The sequence below is a fragment of the Microtus pennsylvanicus genome, chromosome 5 (assembly GCF_037038515.1).
Source record: "Microtus pennsylvanicus isolate mMicPen1 chromosome 5, mMicPen1.hap1, whole genome shotgun sequence".
Classification (NCBI taxonomy): Eukaryota; Metazoa; Chordata; class Mammalia; order Rodentia; family Cricetidae; genus Microtus; species Microtus pennsylvanicus.
In genome coordinates, this window is record NC_134583.1 from 26227361 (window position 1) to 26245383 (window position 18023).

The following is an 18023-nucleotide window of genomic DNA, read 5'->3' on the forward strand; positions in this document are numbered from 1 at the left end:
TATGAAAGACGTTTAACAAATTTCTGTAAATAAATACCTTTCTTCCTAAAAAGCAAGCCAATCATCAATTCTGGTTGGTTAACATTTTAAAACCAGCAGAAACATTTAAGAACACAGGGCTTCCTGCTCTGCCTGGAAAGGGTACACGTGGGTCTTTTCATCCTAGTCCCTTGCCACAGCTTTAAGGTTCACAACCCATCACTGCACTGTGAACCATCTAATGGAGCCACTACAAACGCTAGCTGTGTTCACTAAACTAGGAGCATTGTCGCTGGTGAGGCCTAGGTCATCTTCCCTTGGCCCAGGCCAGACATTCCCGACATCAAGGTTTTCTCTAGGGTTATATGTGCTGTTCTCCCCAACGTATCTCTTCCCTGCTTTCCGGGTGTTTGTGCTCTGTCTCTTCTGCCGAGGGTGGTGAAGGTAGAAACTAAGTGAGTTTCCTTTGCTTGGAACATGCTTCTCATGTATTTTTGTCAAATTCTAGTCTTTTCAAATCTATTTTAGATCACCTCTTCTACCAGTGTACAAAAAAAAAAAGTATAGAAAAGTCAGTGTGCATTTCCATGAGAGCAATGAACAACTGAAAGACTACAATACTCGACTAACAGTCAAGGTGAGGACTCTGCACTGAAAACCATGGCCCACTGCTGACAGAAACCAGAGACTGCAAGGGGAAACACCAGGATACCATTAAAATGACAAATACCCAAATCAACTAGACAGCCAATGAAGCTCCACAAAAATTACAATGTTTTTTTTATAGAAATGGAGAGTGAATCTTCAAATTCATGTGGAGATGCCAGAGCCCAAAATAACCAAAACAAAGAGTGTAAAGGAACAATGTTGAAAGACCTGCGCTCATCAGCCTCACAACTGTCATCAAGATACCACAACGGGAACAGTTGTACTGCTAGACTACAGGTCCAAAAGATACCACAACGGGAACAGTTGTAGAGCTAGACTACAGGTCCAAAAGATACCACAATGGGAACAGTTGTACTGCTAGACTACAGGTCCAAAAGATACCACAACGGGAACAGTTGTAGAGCTAGACTACAGGTCCAAAAGATACCACAATGGGAACAGTTGTACTGCTAGACTACAGGTCCAAAAGATACCACAACGGGAACAGTTGTACTGCTAGACTACAGGTCCAAAAGATACCACAACGGGAACAGTTGTACTGCTAGACTACAGGTCCAAAAGATACCACAACGGGAACAGTTGTACTGCTAGACTACAGGTCCAAAAGATACCACAATGGGAACAGTTGTAGTGCTAGACTACAGGTCCAAAAGATACCACAACGGGAACAGTTGTACTGCTAGACTACAGGTCCAAAAGATACAACAACGGGAATAGTTGTACTGCTAGACTACAGGTCCAAAAGCGAGCTGGATACCTGTGGTCAAATGACTTTCAACCAAGTCAACAGCCACATGTTAAAGAATAGATGTACAGCAAATACAGAAATACCTACCACTAAGGACTGGAACCACAGAACTCTCCTAAGCACATACAGCTGAGCCTTTGCCACCCCGGACATGGCACTAAAGCAGCAACATCAAGTACAACTTGAATGTTATCACACTTAAAAGTGCTTGTTTACCAAAGGACAGGATCAAGATGATGACAAAACAATCACAGAAACGGTGATGGTGCCTATCACAAGGAGATGCCCCCCACCTTCAGACAGGACTGTGGGAAAACATACTGCATATTAAACAGCAGCAGCCCACTCTAAGCAAACTGATCCACTTAGAATCATCAAGCAAGTCCTAGCACACTTTTAATGTCTCCAAAGTCATCCTAGGACCAAGAAGTAAAGCACGGCACCTGAGTTAACCCTGGAGTGAGGAGCAGGGAAGACCTAGATGTGTGTGCTGAAGTTCTTAGTCTTCAGGTAAACTGGTTAATAGCTGAGAAGTTAGCACATGTTTTTCTACTACAATTTATTAAAAATTCCCCTATTTAATCCCTTCATCTCACCTTTTAAGTTACTAAAATCCCAAGACAAAACACATAAATAGCAAGCTGCCCTACCAGTCTTCAGTATGAATTTAATTACTAGTGCAAACAGCACCCTTGCATTTAAGGGCAGCTCATTACACATCTTTAAGAGGGCCCTAAAAGCCTTGATGCTCCCAGTCAGTCATCCCACCAGAGCATCCCTAGCCACAACCCTGGAAAGGCAGGTTGTTGGTTTTAATTATAATTCCCTTTCCATATGAACAGGATTAAGTATCTTTGCCAACTAAAATATTATTTGTAGAGTACTATCCCAATGTGCACTCAGACCAAACATCATTTAAGTAATAAAGATTTACACTTTTAAAAAAATATGGAGTACTTCATGAATTTGCATGTGATCTTTGTGTAGGGGGCATGCTAACCTCTGTATTGTTCCAATTTTAATATATGTGTTGCCAAAGCAAACACTAAAGATAAACTTTGTTTAAAGGGCCAAATTGAAATAATAATAAGATGAATCAAAATTTGGTCTAGAATTACTCTGGATAATTCTGAAGTGAAGACACTGATCTAAGTTCTTAACGGCTTTCAACACTAGTCCACACCTCAGAACTCTGTCTAGAGAAGGCATGTTTACAAGAAAACTGTAGCTTCAATGAAAGACTAAATATAAACTTTAAACACGTTTTAAATAAAATTGTGATTATAAAAACTTAATTTGGGGTTAATTTGGTAGAACACTAAGCATGAAGCCTGGGCTCGGGCCTCAGCTGGGGTGGGAGGTGAAGAGACTTAATATAAATCGTATGTACTCTCTTTTTTAACTCTTTAAGGAAAAATGAAAAATTTTGCTATATCTCTTATTGTTCAAAAACAGTAGATTCTGTTTCTAGTTTTCCCCATTAACTATCTTACAGATCTTAAAACCAAACCTTCATTATTATAAAATCTGAAACAATTTAATTACAAGTAAGCACATTTCTAAATTTCTATTCTCCAAAGAGAATGTCAATATTTATGAAACGCAATCCTTTATCTGAACAAGCACATAAGTCAGTTCAGAGGCTGGGACAGTCAAGTAAAGGTTAATGGGAATCAGAAACTCAGCGTCCTAAGAAGAATCAAAGGAAGCAATAACTTCTGGAAAATTTCAAGTATTTTAAACCAAACCACAGAACATACGCAGTTTTAACAAGAAAAGTGACCTGGCCTAGGGTTCCCACCTTCCGTGCCTGAGCATCACTGACAGACAAGGGCATCTCACACTGCATGCTGCTGCTCTCTTTAAAATTTACTATATTGACCAAAAAGATGTAATTTTAAAAAAAAAGCAAGCAAACGTGTGTGTGGAGAGGGTGAGGGTGATCATGTAAGTTGGAGTGAGCTGGGGAAAGTCGGCAATGAAACTGTACTTTGTTAGATTAGTGCAGAGAAGTGTATTTAGAGGCCATTCTCTGCAAAGCTACTGGGCACTTACTTTAAAAGTTTCTTTACAAACTTTTGGAGTTTGTTGAGCAAGTTAAGTAAACAAGCTAAGATTTACCACAAGCCCATTCGTGGATACTAACCCTAACGTACAATGGAGATTTATGGTCAGGTGTGTAGTAGATACCTACTTTTCTGTTACTGTGAGAAGATAACGTAGACAAAGAGTTGGTTTTGGCTTTCAACTCCAGGCTGGCAGCGAGAGGTAGGGAAAAGCCTTGCAAAAGGTGAGAGCTCACATCCTTTAACAGAAAGGAAGAGTGCACATGGGAACTAGGTGGGCCTTTCGAATTTCAAAGCCCTGCAATGACATACCTCCTCCAGCAAGGCTGAACCATCTAGCCTCCCCTAACTAGTAACCAAGTGCTTGAATGCCTGAGTCTAAGTAGGACATTCTCATTCGAGAGAGCATGTGAGGGCTCCTGGCAGCTTTGGTGCAAAGACTAGAATCTGGAAGCAGCCCAAAGCTCTCTTACCTGGTGAGTGGACGAATAGGCCAGGTGCGACTGCATTCTGGGGAACTGTCCACAATGAGAAAAATAAGCTAACACTAAGCAGCCAGGTGCAAATGTGTACAACTCCATTCGCACCAAAGAGAACAGAGCAAGGTGGCTAGTCTAAGCAGAGCGTGATTTTAAAAATACAATAAGATTTCTAATTATATACATTTGTGTCTATATATGTCATTATAAACATTTGTCAAAGCTTGCGATTTTATATTTAGAAAGGTGGAGATACCATACACAATTTTATTTTTACTGCTCAAAACAAAGTTAAGAAAACACTGGTTATCTTGGGAGTATTCCAGAAACAAAACGTTCCTTATCTTATTGTTATAAAATGATGTTTTAGAGCCAGGTGTGGTGGTTTATGCCTTTAATTTTAGCACTCTGGCAGAGGGAAAGGCCAGCCACAGCTACATATTGAGACTGTCTCAACAAGCAAGCAACGAAAAAATAAACTATTTCTCCCACAAGTGATACAATGTATATAGTACTGGTGGACTAAATGAAGATATACAGGTAGAAAGAATCAAAGAGTATGAAACTAAGGGGAGAGCCGTGACACATGCGTGCAGCTAAAATCTTCAAGACCAGGAAATGTTGAGAGAGAGACAGGTGGGGGTGAAGATTATCCTAGCTACAAATCTGAAAACACCATGAAAGAATTTTTGCCTAAAACATTCAAGTTCTAAAGTTAGGACGAAAAAAGGTTAAGAAATGCCATATCCGAGGGCAAAACTACACACTCGAAATACAGTCTGCAGGGTGGGGAGGGGCAGGAAATACAGTCTGCAGGGTGGGGAGGGGCATGAAATACAGTCTGCAGGGTGGGGAGGGGCAGGAAATACAGTCTGCAGGGTGGGGGGGGGCAGGAAATACAGTCTGCAGGGTGGGGGGGGCAGGAAATACAGTCTGCAGGGTGGGGAGGGGTAGGAAATACAGTCTGCAGGGTGGGGAGGGGCAGGAAATACAGTCTGCGAGGTGGGGAGGGAAAGGAAATACAGTGCAGGGTGGGGAGGGGCAGGAAATACAGTCTGCAGGGTGGGGAGGGGCAGGAAATACAGTCTGCAGGGTGGGGAGGGGCAGGAAATGGAGAAGACAATAGATGAAGCAGTGTGAGAAAAAAAGCATTGGACACTCAAGGGAAATGGTTAATCAGCCAATTAACTTGAGAACAGTAATTCTGAATTTTTAAGGAAAATTAATTTCTTTCAAAGAGAAACCAAGCTAAGCTGAAAATAGAAAGAGTATAAATGGGCTTTTTTCTTGGAAATGGGGTCTGTTTTATGTAGCTCTGGCTGTCCTAGAACTCGGATTTGTGACCAGGCTGGCCTTGAACTCACAGATATCCACCTGCTCTGCCTCCCAAACACTAGGATTAAAGGCACGTGTCACGGGAGAACTAAACTATTGAAGTCCTTAGTGTAAAAGTGTGATGAGCATCATTACACCCCCTCTATGCTAATGAGCAGATGACTACAGTCATGGGGCCATAAACAGAGGAGATAAGACTCAAAACCGCATGTGTGGGACAGTCTCTCCAGTGCTCTCCTATTCTAATTCCTGGTGGGACTACAAAATGAACACTATTTATTCAGTGTGTGGAAGGGGCCAAGCACTATTCTGAAACAGCCAGGCAGGTCCTATACAGCAACATTTGTGTTTCAGTCTGTTCAAGCCGACAGTGTGGGAACTCTGGGGTGGGTATTACCATTTCCGTCTGGTGCAAGTCTAGGAAGGTTTCAAGACAAAAAACCAAACGTTGCGTTTATTCAGCAACGCTGTACGCTACCCTGAGCCTTTCTATTTTAACACACATTTGAGACAAATCAGTATTTGGTAGAGATGGATAATAGCTGCTTTCCAAACAACTGGAAAAAATACATTCATTTCAACCTAATAAATATGTATAAACAGACACAATATTGTAGACAGGCCTAACAAATCCAGGACTCTACACATAGACATTCTTCGAAACCTGTAATTCAAAGCCAAATTCAACATCACAGCATTCCTTTCCGCTTTATCTTTAAGTAAACCACAGGTATTCTTCCAGAAGAGGATGGCCCATGTTTATGTACGTTCATTGAAGTTGAGTTTCCCACAGGGCCCTTTGAAAATTCAAGCAAATGGCTTCAAAAACGTGTTGAGTGTTCCCCGTGTGGATGGAGGCCACACCAGTGGTAACAAATAAACATTTAAGTTTTACGTCCAAAAATAAGAGGAAAGGAAGAACAGGGAGGAGAGTGACAATGAAAAGGACAAAGTTTATCCAGCAAAACCACGAGGGCTGGGGAGGCCTGTGCAACCCAGGCCAACAGGTACCTTCACAGTAACAAGGGAACCGTGGAACAATGGGAGAGCCTTAAGTGCCAAAGCGGTCATCTTCCCCTCCAGGGAGACTCCTTAGCAATGAAGTGTCAGGAGCAGGGACTCTGTCCACCATCGCCCACACTGTCCAGACCAGGCCTCAAGAGCCACAAGACCCAGTTCTGGCTTCCAAATTGAATCTAGGCAGATCCCAAAGATCTGTGAGAGCCTCTTACTATAGTACTCTTGGGACATGAGTGGGGAAGCAATGTCTACACAGCAGTGGGGCATGAGAACTGAGGAAGGACACAGGCTGGTGAAATAAAGAGGGGAAACAATGGCTCTGCTGCAGGCAATGGTGGTATGGAACAGAAGCCGGAGAGATGTCCCAGAAGTTAGGAGCACTGACTGCTCTTTCAGAGGACTAGGGTTCAATTCCCAGCGCCCACATGGCAGATCATAACTGCCTGTAACTCATTTCAGGGGATCTGACACCTTCACACAGACACGCATGCAGACAAAACACAAATGCACAGGAAGGAAGGAAGGAAGGAAGGAAGGAAGGAAGGAAGGAAGGAGGGAGGGAGGGAGGGAGGGAGGGAGGGAGGGAGGGAGGGAGGGAGGGAGGGAGGGAGGGAGGGAGGGAGGGGAAAGAGGGAGTGATATTAAGGATATTAAGTGTTTCTAAATGAACTGCCTCCACTCTGGCCTTAGTCACAATTTAATTTGTGCTCAAATTAAAACAACCTCAAGGGCTTTGAGGGAAAGGCAGTGAATACAAAGATGTGTATGTGTTACATATATACGTATATATATATATATATAACATACATATATGTACATAGGCATATATATACATACAGATGACTATATAAAATTTTAATCACTGTCAACTTGAAAGTTACAAATGGCTCTTCTACCTAAAATGTTTAATTTTTATTATTTTTTGTTTTTTTCTTAAGCATTCTATTCAAAATTATATATCTAATTCCTGCATGTCTTTAATCTGCAAAGTTATGTAGCCTCTTCCCCCCCCCCCTTTTTTTTAACTTAGAGCCAAACCTGTGACATGGGCTTGTCCTGCCAGGGATACGGGCTGAGCAGCTTAGACCCTGTCTAAAGGAAGAAGTAAAGGAGGCTGCGATGCTGGAGTACTTGCCTAGCACCAACCAGACCCTGGGTTCAATCTCCAGGAAGCTTGGTGTACATACTAAATGATTACTGTTCTTGAATTCAGACTTTCAGACAGAGACAGGATTCCCAGGAAGCTGCAAGGAACCCAATGAACACATTTTGCAGAGGCTAGTCAAAACAAACTCCGTATCTCTGACATAAGAGGCTTTTACCCTAGAAACACTGAATGTTCATAAAGGTAAGACTCCTGAAGACTGCCAAAAGGGAATGTACCCCAAGTCTACATGCAGGGACTTCCCCCCCCGGCAAGCAATGCAGGAGTCTCTATGGTGCTCCCAAGGGAAGGCAGGAGCACCCACCCCTATCTAACTGCACATCTAGCCCTCGGGCACCTGCCCGTGCTTGGAGAGAAGTTTTAAAAATACTGTGCCCAGGCTCCTTCCACTGTAGCCACCCCTTTCAGATACGCCCCTAAGCTCACTCTATTCTCTCCTATCACGCCGCCCTCACTTCAGCTGCTGTATCTCATCAGGACACGCTGAACACTGTTTTGAATTGAAACAAATTCAAAATAACAGCATTTGTGAGATTAACATGAGAACGTGTGTGCCGATTTCTAAAGCACCATAGGCATAATGGCATTAATTGCTACTGTTTCTTCTCTTTGGTCCTCAGGAGGTGGACTACATTTCCAGATACAGTGAAAGACGACCAACAGCGTAATAGTTACACCAATAACATATAAAAATATGACTGCTGAGAGGGTAACACGAATTGTGGAGTTGCTGCATATAGGGACCAATAAACACAGCACTACGGCTTTTAGTAAAAACTAGCTCCTGGCACAAACAGTTTCAATTTAAATGTTTGATTATCAGTTTCCATGTATTAAATGGTACCATTCAAAATGTTAGAAAATTCTCAGTATAATAAATATGAATATAAGTGCTAACGATGTTTTAAGAGCTACTTTTTAAACACTAAGTTAAAAAAAAAAAGACGATTACAGGAAGACCCGCTGACATAAAAGAAGCAGGAAGACGTGTCAGGTCAAATGAAGTCATTTACAGAAGTGTCCTCAAGTCTAGGACATTGGAGCAGCGGCTCCAGATCTTCTACTTCACAAATGCAGGTGTGCTCCTCAGGGCTTCCCATGTTCAAATATGTTCAGTACACACTCTGAACATGACTGCAGTAGGTCTCTGTTCTTGCTCCACTTCCAAATGAGGACTAGGAAGTAAGGCAGATTGTGCAAAGGTGTCATCCTGCCGCAGGACAATGCAAAGCCTAACAGCTCTTACGAGGTACAGTGAGTTAGCGGTAAAGATTCAAGATGTGAGGCTGAGGAAGACACTGGGAGTTGTTCTCTAGAGCTGCGAAGCACGAGCAAGGCCTAGAATGGAGATCATTCTAGACAGAATGCCCTCAGTAAGGGTGTTCTATGTGGGTGAAGTCTGATGAAGAGCTACACTGGCTGAAGGAAAGGTGAAGGGAGCAGAGAGGAGGCTGTGGGATCCTCTCAGCCAGTCCTTCCCCAAATAGGCAACTCGCAAGACACAGACAAGCTGCCAGACAGGGTGGAGTTTCAGGAAACTTCATCTCCAAGGACAGTGAAGGTAGATGAAAGACCAAAAGAAGTGAAAGGGAGAGAAACAGTCATTGCGTCTATACCAGGATGATCTATAAGACGACTCAGCAGGTAAGGGGTTAAAGGCACTGGCTACCAAGCTTCTGAAAAAATGCCATGCCCAATTCAGGCTGCTGGATGAGCACAAGGCTCTAAAGGTTCACAAGCTTTCCCTGAGTGTCACCTAACAAACCCTACTGATACGATAATCAGGACAGTTGTCACTGGCCTGAAGTGTTCAAAAGGAAAATGCTAGAGTGCATGTAACTGAGTGAAGTCAGAATGACCTTCTCCAAACATTCCCTGTGGCAGTGTGTGTGTGTGTGTGTGTGTGTGTGTGTGTGTGTGTGTGTGTGTGTGTGTGTGTGTTATATTCCTATAGAGTCTCATATAGCTCAAGCTGGTCTTGAACTAGCTATTAATAACGACACAGGATAATCTTGATCTGACTCCTCCCTGTCAGTATGACATTTGTTGTTTTTTTGCTGCTGCCTTTTGAGCCTACAGTTATCCTCCTAATCAGCAACTCCTACCAGCAGCAGCTTGGCAAGAAAAGCAGCAGCCTAGGGAAATTCTGTTTCCTCAGGCATCATCTCTTTCAAAGCTACTAAGAGAACTTATCTACCTCTCTGTCCCACTAAAGAACTCAAGATTCAAAGGTTGAGGTAGAATCCTGCTTCCCAGAGAGGCTGAATAGCAAGCCCCTCACCTAGCTCACCTCCTCACATCTCCCAAGAAGTCCTTGTGCTTCTCTTGGCTCCTCCCTACAACTTCCTGTCAGCTAGTTGCTGATGCAGCCTCCGGACCGTGGGTGAGTTTTATTTAATCAAACACACCTTTGCCTCATTAAAAAATGTTCAGAGCGTTACAAAAGTAACACACCTTAAAATAATATCCTATAAACACCTCCCCACTTCTGAATGCTGGGATAGAGGCACATGCCATCATACCTAGTTTATGAGTTGCTGGGGAACGAACCTAAGGCCTCTCGAATGATACGCCAACATTATCTACCAACTGAGCTACATTCCTAGCCTAAAATGTATCCTGTAATTTTCTAGGAAATAATGAATTCACATCTCTGCTATATTGGCTACTGAACTGAAACAGTGACTTATTTGGTGTCCTCCAAAAACTATAGTGAGAGTCCTCCAGGGAAGGGCAATAGCTGGATGTGCTGTATTGTCACTTCCAGGCCCTATCATATTATTAACTCATTCCTCATCGTGCATTCACTTCTTTACACTTCACATTGACAGTCATACTAAAAGAATAAGCTTAAGGAACAGTTTGGACATGCTGTAATATCTCCATCGTTAACAAAATGGGTAGATTTCCTGGAAACTCACAGTTCATTTGACACACTGAAAGATTATACACAAATTCAATTTTTGTAACTCAAACAGTTTAAACACAGTTTGGAAAATACTCATTTAAGAAAGTCTTAGTACAACTGGTTCTTTGATAAAATTGAATGTGTAATTGAGTGTATAAAATTGAATATACACCAACATAAAATGAATAAATCAGCCTTGATTAATCTGGTTTTCTAAGTCTGGATTTCCTTAAGTTGCTCTTCTTTGACAGTTCTATCAAAATAGCCTTACAGGCGAGGTGAGGTGATTTGGATCTGAAATCCCAGCACTCCAGAGACTGAGGCAGGAGGATGGCAAACTGTAAGTATGTCTCTGGGCTACACTGTCTGCTGCAAACAAAAAGACTTATTACAAATATGGCACCAGCCATGACTCTCTGAGACTGGCTGAGAGCAGTGCAATCTCCTGGACCTCAGGCTTGGGGTTAGGAAAGCAAACACCCAGCTAATCCACAATGCCTTTCACTGTGTCTTCAGGGGCAGAGGACACAGAACCTTTACCATCATCGGTGGTAAAGCTTCAGTAATGTCAACCACTCCACAGGGAAGGGCATACGCTAGAGCAGTGGTTCTTAACTTATAGGTTGTAGTGTTAGGAAGGTTGAGGGCCACAGCCCTAGAGGCTGACAGGAATAGCCAGAGGCTTAAACAAGATTAGGAGTCAGTTCCAGAGTACAGGAAGGCTGTCTGGTCCTCGGGCCCTTTAACTCTGTGCTTGCCTAAGGAGTGAAATAAGTTACAAAAAACGAGCATACAACCGCCCCAGTAATTTTACAGGATTCTAGATTTCTCTGATCACATGACACAGAAAAGATGAGCACAGTGCAGGGAACAAGAGACTAACAACGCTGCCTGTCAGAAACGCCAGGCTTCCTTTCCTGTAACTCTAAGATTACTTCCTAGCTATGTGAACCGTGAAATAACAACCTTTACTGTATGTCTAGGTAACGAACTCACTGTTAAACAAGCATGGTGGCGCATACTTGTAATTCCTGCAATAGGGAGCTAGAAGCAAGGGCATGAGGTGTTCAAGGAGGCAGGCAGACTGGAATACATAAGACCCTATCTCAAAAAACTTGCAGGCAGAATCTACTGAAATAGGAGAGAGGGAGAGGATGCGGGTGGAGCCCATGCCAAGCTTTAAGAAGCCTGTGATAGAGAGAAAAGGCAGGTGACAGTCTAGCCATGCAGGAGAGCTCACCAGCAGTAAGTGACTGACAAGTGATTTAAGATTATATATCTCCAGGCTTGAGTGCGCTTTGCTAGGATGTGTAACGGCTTGTGTTGATCTCCAATGCCACACAAGAAAAGGAAGAAGCCGAAGTGTCGGAAGGCAGAGGCAGCAGCTCTATGAGTTCCAGGCCAACTATAGTTAGACTGAAGCCCTGTCTCAAAAACAAAACAAAAAAAAGCTAAATAGATGCACGTAACTTTTGTTGTCATTTTAAGTAATAATTATATGTTATGTTGTTGCACGAAAAATAAGAGTAAGCATAACCATGTACATACTAGTATCCTACAGGTTTCAAAGTAGTGAGACAATAAATCTTGAAATGTATTCTGTATTATACAATTAAAAAATACATAATAGAATACATATAGAATGCTTCAAAATACACTTAAAACAGCAATACCAAATGAACAAGGGAGGTACTAAGGCTTATAGAAACCTCTGATGTACATAAAGAGTATGGCACTACTGTCAAGGACAGCTCTAATATGGGGAGGATAAACCTGTTGTCTTGGTTTTTTAAAAACTAACCACAAGCAGGGCAGTGGTGGCGTACTCCTTTAATCCCAGTGCTCAGGAGGCAGAGCCCGGCAGAACTCTGTGAGTTCGAGACCAGCCTGGTCTACAAGAGCTAGTTCCAGGACAGGCTTCAAAGCTACAGAGAAATCCTGTCTTGAAAAAAACCAAACCCCGGGCTGGAGAGATGGCTCAGAGGTTGGGAGCATTGCCTGCTCTTCCAAGGGTCCTGAGTTCAATTCCCAGCAACCACATGGTGGCTCACAGCCATCTGTAATGAGATCTGTGCCCTCTTCTGGCCTGCGGGCATATACACTGACAGAATATTGTATACATAATAAATAAATATTTAAAAAAAAAAACAAAAAACCAAACCCCCCCCCCAAAAAAAAACCCCACCAAAACAAAACCACTAATCACAAGAACTGTGAGAGCCTGAGAGCCAGGCAGACAAGAACCCCCGATGGAAACCCCTTGTTCCTTTGTGTCGTCATCACAGGGACCTCTGAGGGGTTTATTCTAAAAGCTGAAAGGGGATCACTTTAAAACAATAGTCTATTGATAGCAAATAAGTAAAATCTATTGATTACAAAATATAAATATTCACAAATATATACTTCTCTCTGTATAAATGTTTAATATTAAAGTACTATGAAAAAACAGGCTAAATCACATTAACTATATAAGTCAACTTAACAAAAGAATCAGATACTGAATTAATGGGCAAGAGAAACAAACCAACAAAAATATAACCCAGACATTTTGAAACCCTATAGACCCCGCCCCCCCCCAAAAAAAATCCAAACAGAATTTAAAACTGTGATTCTGGAAACCAGAGTCTGGTCTAAAATTTTCAAAGGTCATCCACTCACAAAGGACGGCAGCAAAAAAAAGGGGGGGGGGCAGAATAGCATATTAGTTCAAAAGTTAGATCAGAGTACTTAGCATCCACAACTGCTAAGATCAGTTCGAGCTTATACAGGGTAAGTATACCCTATCAGGCTCCAAAAACACCCCCACTAAAGTGCCACCAATACTAAATTTAGATAGCTTTAGAATTTAACCAAGGCCACGTGTATATGCTTCTGGGTACAGAGTCTACCAAGAGAAGCCTTCCATCTTACATGAAGTGACCAACACTGGCGTATGGCACACTGTTCACAAGGTAGATCCACCATCAGACAACAGATGCACACCACATAGCTTCACAAAAAAGACAGAGTGTAGTCTGGTCCCTTTTACACAGCATGCCTGCCAGCCATCCATGTGACTGTTATCTTTACAGTCACAGGGAGGGATGTCAGACTAGTTGTTTCTTTTCCCATGTGTGACTTTCCCCTTGTCTGGACACTGGGCTTCTTCAAGCCCCAGCTGTATGAAGAAGCAACAATAAACATTCACATATACAGACTAGTGGACACATGCGTCCATCCTGAGAGAATGCTGAGGAGATGCTTTCTGAGAAACTGCAGACATCCCAGGCATGCCCCTTTTTTAACCCTTCTCTCTATGTAAATTTAAGCTACAGGAAAGGCTTCCAGACGCTGGGCGGGCTTACTCACCATATAGCCTCACATTTACAAGTCTGAGAATGGCCTGTTTAGCTTCTCAAACATTTTAAAAACTGGACTGTTAAAGTCTAAGAGTTCCCTGTTTTCTTTTTTCTTTCTTTTTTTTTAAAGGTAGGGTGGTTTTGGTTTTATTTGGTTTTGATTTAGTAGACTGGCTTGTCTGTGTTTTGCATTGCTGCTTCTCTTTTATTAGACAGGGTCTCACTTTGTTGCTCAAGCTGGCCTTGAACTCACCTGATGTCCAGGCTTGCAATCCTCCTGTCTCAACCAGAGCTGGGGTTACAGTCATGTGTCACCACACATACTCAGCTCCTCTTTACAGATTTTACATGTTGGTTTCTTCCAATCTGTGGTCTGCATTTTCATTTAACAGTCTCTTTAGGACAAAGAGCATTAATTGTAAAGTCCTATGCATCACTTTTTCATCATTAGTCCTTTGGCATTCCAACAAATCCTCGCCTGGGCTCAAGTCGTATTATCTTTTTCTAAAGCTTTCATAGTTTAGCTTTTCTATTTAGGTCTATGAAACATTTAGAAAAAAAAGGCCAAGGGGGTTGGAGAGATGGCTCAGTGGTTAAGAGCATTGCATGCTCTTCCAAAGGACCCGAGTTCGATTCCCAGCAACCACATGGTGGCTCACAACCATCTGTAATGAAGTCTGGTGTCCTTCTGGCCTACAGACATATATGCAAACAGAATAGTGTGTCCATAATAAATAAATAAATATTTTTTTTAAAAAAAGAAAGAAAAAAGGTCAAGAAGACAAGGTTCATTTGTGTATTTAAGAAAAATTCATCAGGGGCTGGAGAGATGGTTCAGTGGTTAAGAGCACTGATTGTTCTTCCAAAGGACCCCGGTTTAATTTCCAGCACCCCAGTTCAATGGCAGCTCACAACTGTCTGTTACTCCAGTTCCAGGGGACCTGACACACTCACACAGACGTACAGGCAGGCCAAACACTAGTGCTCATAAAAAAAAATTTAAAAACTAAAAAATAATCCCCAGGACCCTCATAAAAAAGAAAAGAAAAGAAAAACTCATCAATAAATAAAATCTATGTGCCAGGCGGTGGTAGCGCACGCCTTTAATCCCAGCATTCGAGAGGCAGAGGCAAGCGGATCTCTGTGAGTTCAAGACCAGCCTGATCTAGAAGAGCTAGTTTCAGGACAGGCTCCAAAGCTACAGAGAAAACCTGTCGAAAAAAAAAAATAATAATCAATGTGCCTAGGTTTGGTGAAATAACTTTAATCCTAGCATCACTTGGGAACAGAGGCAGGTGAATTTCTTGGAATGAGGGCGGCCCTGAAAACCTCTGGCTTCGGTACTCATCATCTGATGCCTCACACACACATTCCCACAACCACAGGGCCCTTAGCCACGGGTTGGGCTTGCTGACCTTGGACTTCCAGACTACAAAACTATGAACTTTTGGGGGGAAAAAAGCAATAATTATTGTTATTGTGCATGGGTGTTTTCCCTGCGTGCACACCACTTGCATCCTTGTGGAAGCCAGGAGGGTGTCAGATCCCCTGGAACTATATAGCAGCTATGAACAGTTGTGAGCTACCATGTGCTGACGATAATCAAACTTGGGTCCCCTGGAAGAGCAGCCAGTGAGTGCTCTTAGCCACAAGCTATCTCAGTGGCTCCTCTCTCTTCTGTTTAAAGTACTCAGCATCAACCACCCAACATACAACTCCACTGTATCAAAGATGCAAGATCAATTATTGAAATTTTGAATTGAAGAAAAGCTTTTTGCTTGGCTAGTAATTTGCTTATGTCATCAGGTGAGACAGTGCATTTAAAAACCCAGAAAGAATTCACAGAAAGGCTGGAGAGATGGCTCACTCAGTGCAAGCAGAAAGTCGAGTTCAGACCCTGAGCATCTTCATAAAAACTGGGCCACAACCTCTGTAACCCCAGCACTTGTGTGGCAGACACGAACAGACGAATCCCCAGAGCTCAAGGACCAAGCAGCCTAGTCTCAGCAATGAGCTCCAGGATCAGAGCAACTGAAGGAGACAACAACACACACATGTACATATACTAGAGGGGACGTAGTTGGAAATCAGGAGGAAGCAGAATATTCTATTTCAGCAAACCCCTTGCAGAGTTAATGAGATTTACAAGATGAAGTCCTACGTGTTAACACAGCTGTAATGAACTGACTGCCATGATGCCACTGATGCTTAGATCACATTCTGTGATAATGTGAAGACCTGAGGGCTGATGGAAAACTAAAGGTGAGACATCCTCAGATATGCTTGGATGTCATGCCACCTTAAACCACAGCATTTCTTTTGGAACCCTGTCCTTAGAGACCCATGAAATATCGATACAGTAAGTCTTCTATACCAGAAGGCTACACCACAACTAATAGTCAACAGTCAGAGAGAAAACACTCACAGGAGGGCAGGGGTATGCACAGGGTCGTAAGCAAGCTTGGCAAACACTACCAATGTAACAATCCTGTGGGCAAAGTGTGCGCGCACACACACACGCACACACCTGTACATTTAGCTCCACGCTTACTCACCCGAACTTGCGCATTACACTCTGAAATTTCCCTTTATATTCATTAGCTTTGTTTGTTTTATGCCTGCTATAGCAAACTAAAGTGAATTTAGGACTTATTAATGAGTTACAAAATTCAGACTGAATAAAAAAGCAATCCTAAGAGAAAGGAGAACAATCCTACGAGAAAGGTGGACCATCTCTAATTCCATGAGGTTATGAAAGCAGCACAAGTGTAGCATTGTCTTAGAGGGTTATGGTAGGGTGGCTTATTTACATGAAACTTCCATAAAAAAATAGGCCAACAAACTTCAATTTTAGTTGACAGTAACAATCTATTCACTTTAGCCCAAGGTGGAAGTGTTCAGGTCAATACAACACTTATTTAATCCCATTTCCTGTCAAGATCTTCCTCAGGTGTATCCTTCATCTTCCACCAGGAAGCTCCGGCTCATGCTGGGAAGAGCTGCTTAGGAACCAATCTCAGTTCTCTGCGGTGCAGAGGCTGGGCTGGCCTGCTCTTGACCCCTGAAGCAGCCCCCAGCTCCGGCTGACACCAACAGCACACAATCAATCTAAATTTTCAAAACTGTACATTGATTTTCCACTGATGACGGTGGGGTGGCTTTCTGCAGCAAAAGGGCGCACAATGCTGTGCTCTACACAGAGTGACAATGACCAACCGGGAGTAAAAATGTGCTGTAGGCATTCATTTTTAAGACTTGGAAGTCAAAACTCTTTCAATGAGCGAAATAACAAAACAAATAACACTAATGAAGGACCTCTAATAGCTCTTTTGTAGATGTGTATTCTTAACATCTTGATTTCACAGAAACTCTTTTACAGAAATGAGCCCATCTTTCAAAGAAAATCTTATTTCTGATCTATTAGAAACTGTCTGCAATTCTAACACATTTATACTCCTCTGAGATAATATAAAAGGAAATAGTGTCCAACAATCAATCTAACAATGTATAAATACATCAAAATTCAGTATTCCTTACGTTGCATTGATCAGTATTACCCAAAATATTCGTTAAAAAAATTAGTTTGGCAAATTTGAGCCAGACATCTTTCTATGAAAAATAAACTGAATTGTTTAAACAGGTTTTAAAAAACAAGTCCAAGCCTTATCATAATTACACACACACATACACACACACACACAGTCTTTCACGCTTCTGCCTGATAAAATGGAATTTTCAGTCCAGAATTCCAGGCACTGAGTTGAAAAGAATTGTTGTCGTTTCTACAGTAGTACAAATAGAAATATGTAAATTAGTTCATGGATAGAACCATTCATTTAGATAGAAAGTTTAAAAAAAAACATTAAGAACCAAAAATGTGACAGTTCTTGCACAAAGTCTAAAAATGAGGCAGCTGGTAGTAATGGAGCTGATAAACTCAAATTAAATGGGCAGGCAAGTGCAGGGTTTTGTTTGCCAAGAAAATAACCGGCCTGACCTGATAATGCTTCAATCTCACAACTAACACCAATGAGTTTCCCTCTTGTTCTGTAAACTTTTACGCTGGCCTAGGTACTAGGGCCAAAATCATTGTCAGGGTCTTCAATAAAAAGCAGAAAATTTCACCCTAAATTGGAACTACAAGTGACTAATTAAAACAGATTGATTACCTCTGGTTATCTATTTCCTGGAAAATCTGGGTCAGTGACACAGCCTAAGAGACACTGTATCCACCTCACATTTAGGACCCTGGATACAATGGCCACACACAGGGTCAGAACACAACCCACATGGTTTGTATTAATAACTAGACATGC

The 18023-nt window shown here is 42.1% G+C and overlaps 1 protein-coding gene and 1 non-coding gene across 8 annotated transcripts in view; both read right to left on the bottom strand.

Annotated features, from left to right (window-relative positions):
- Window positions 1-18023, bottom strand: part of Ncoa2 (nuclear receptor coactivator 2) — a 223375-nt gene that overhangs the window by 181260 nt on the left and 24092 nt on the right. The window lies entirely within an intron of this gene.
- Window positions 2339-2442, bottom strand: LOC142851514 (U6 spliceosomal RNA). The gene has a single exon (XR_012910827.1). It is a non-coding gene; the product is annotated as a U6 spliceosomal RNA (small nuclear RNA).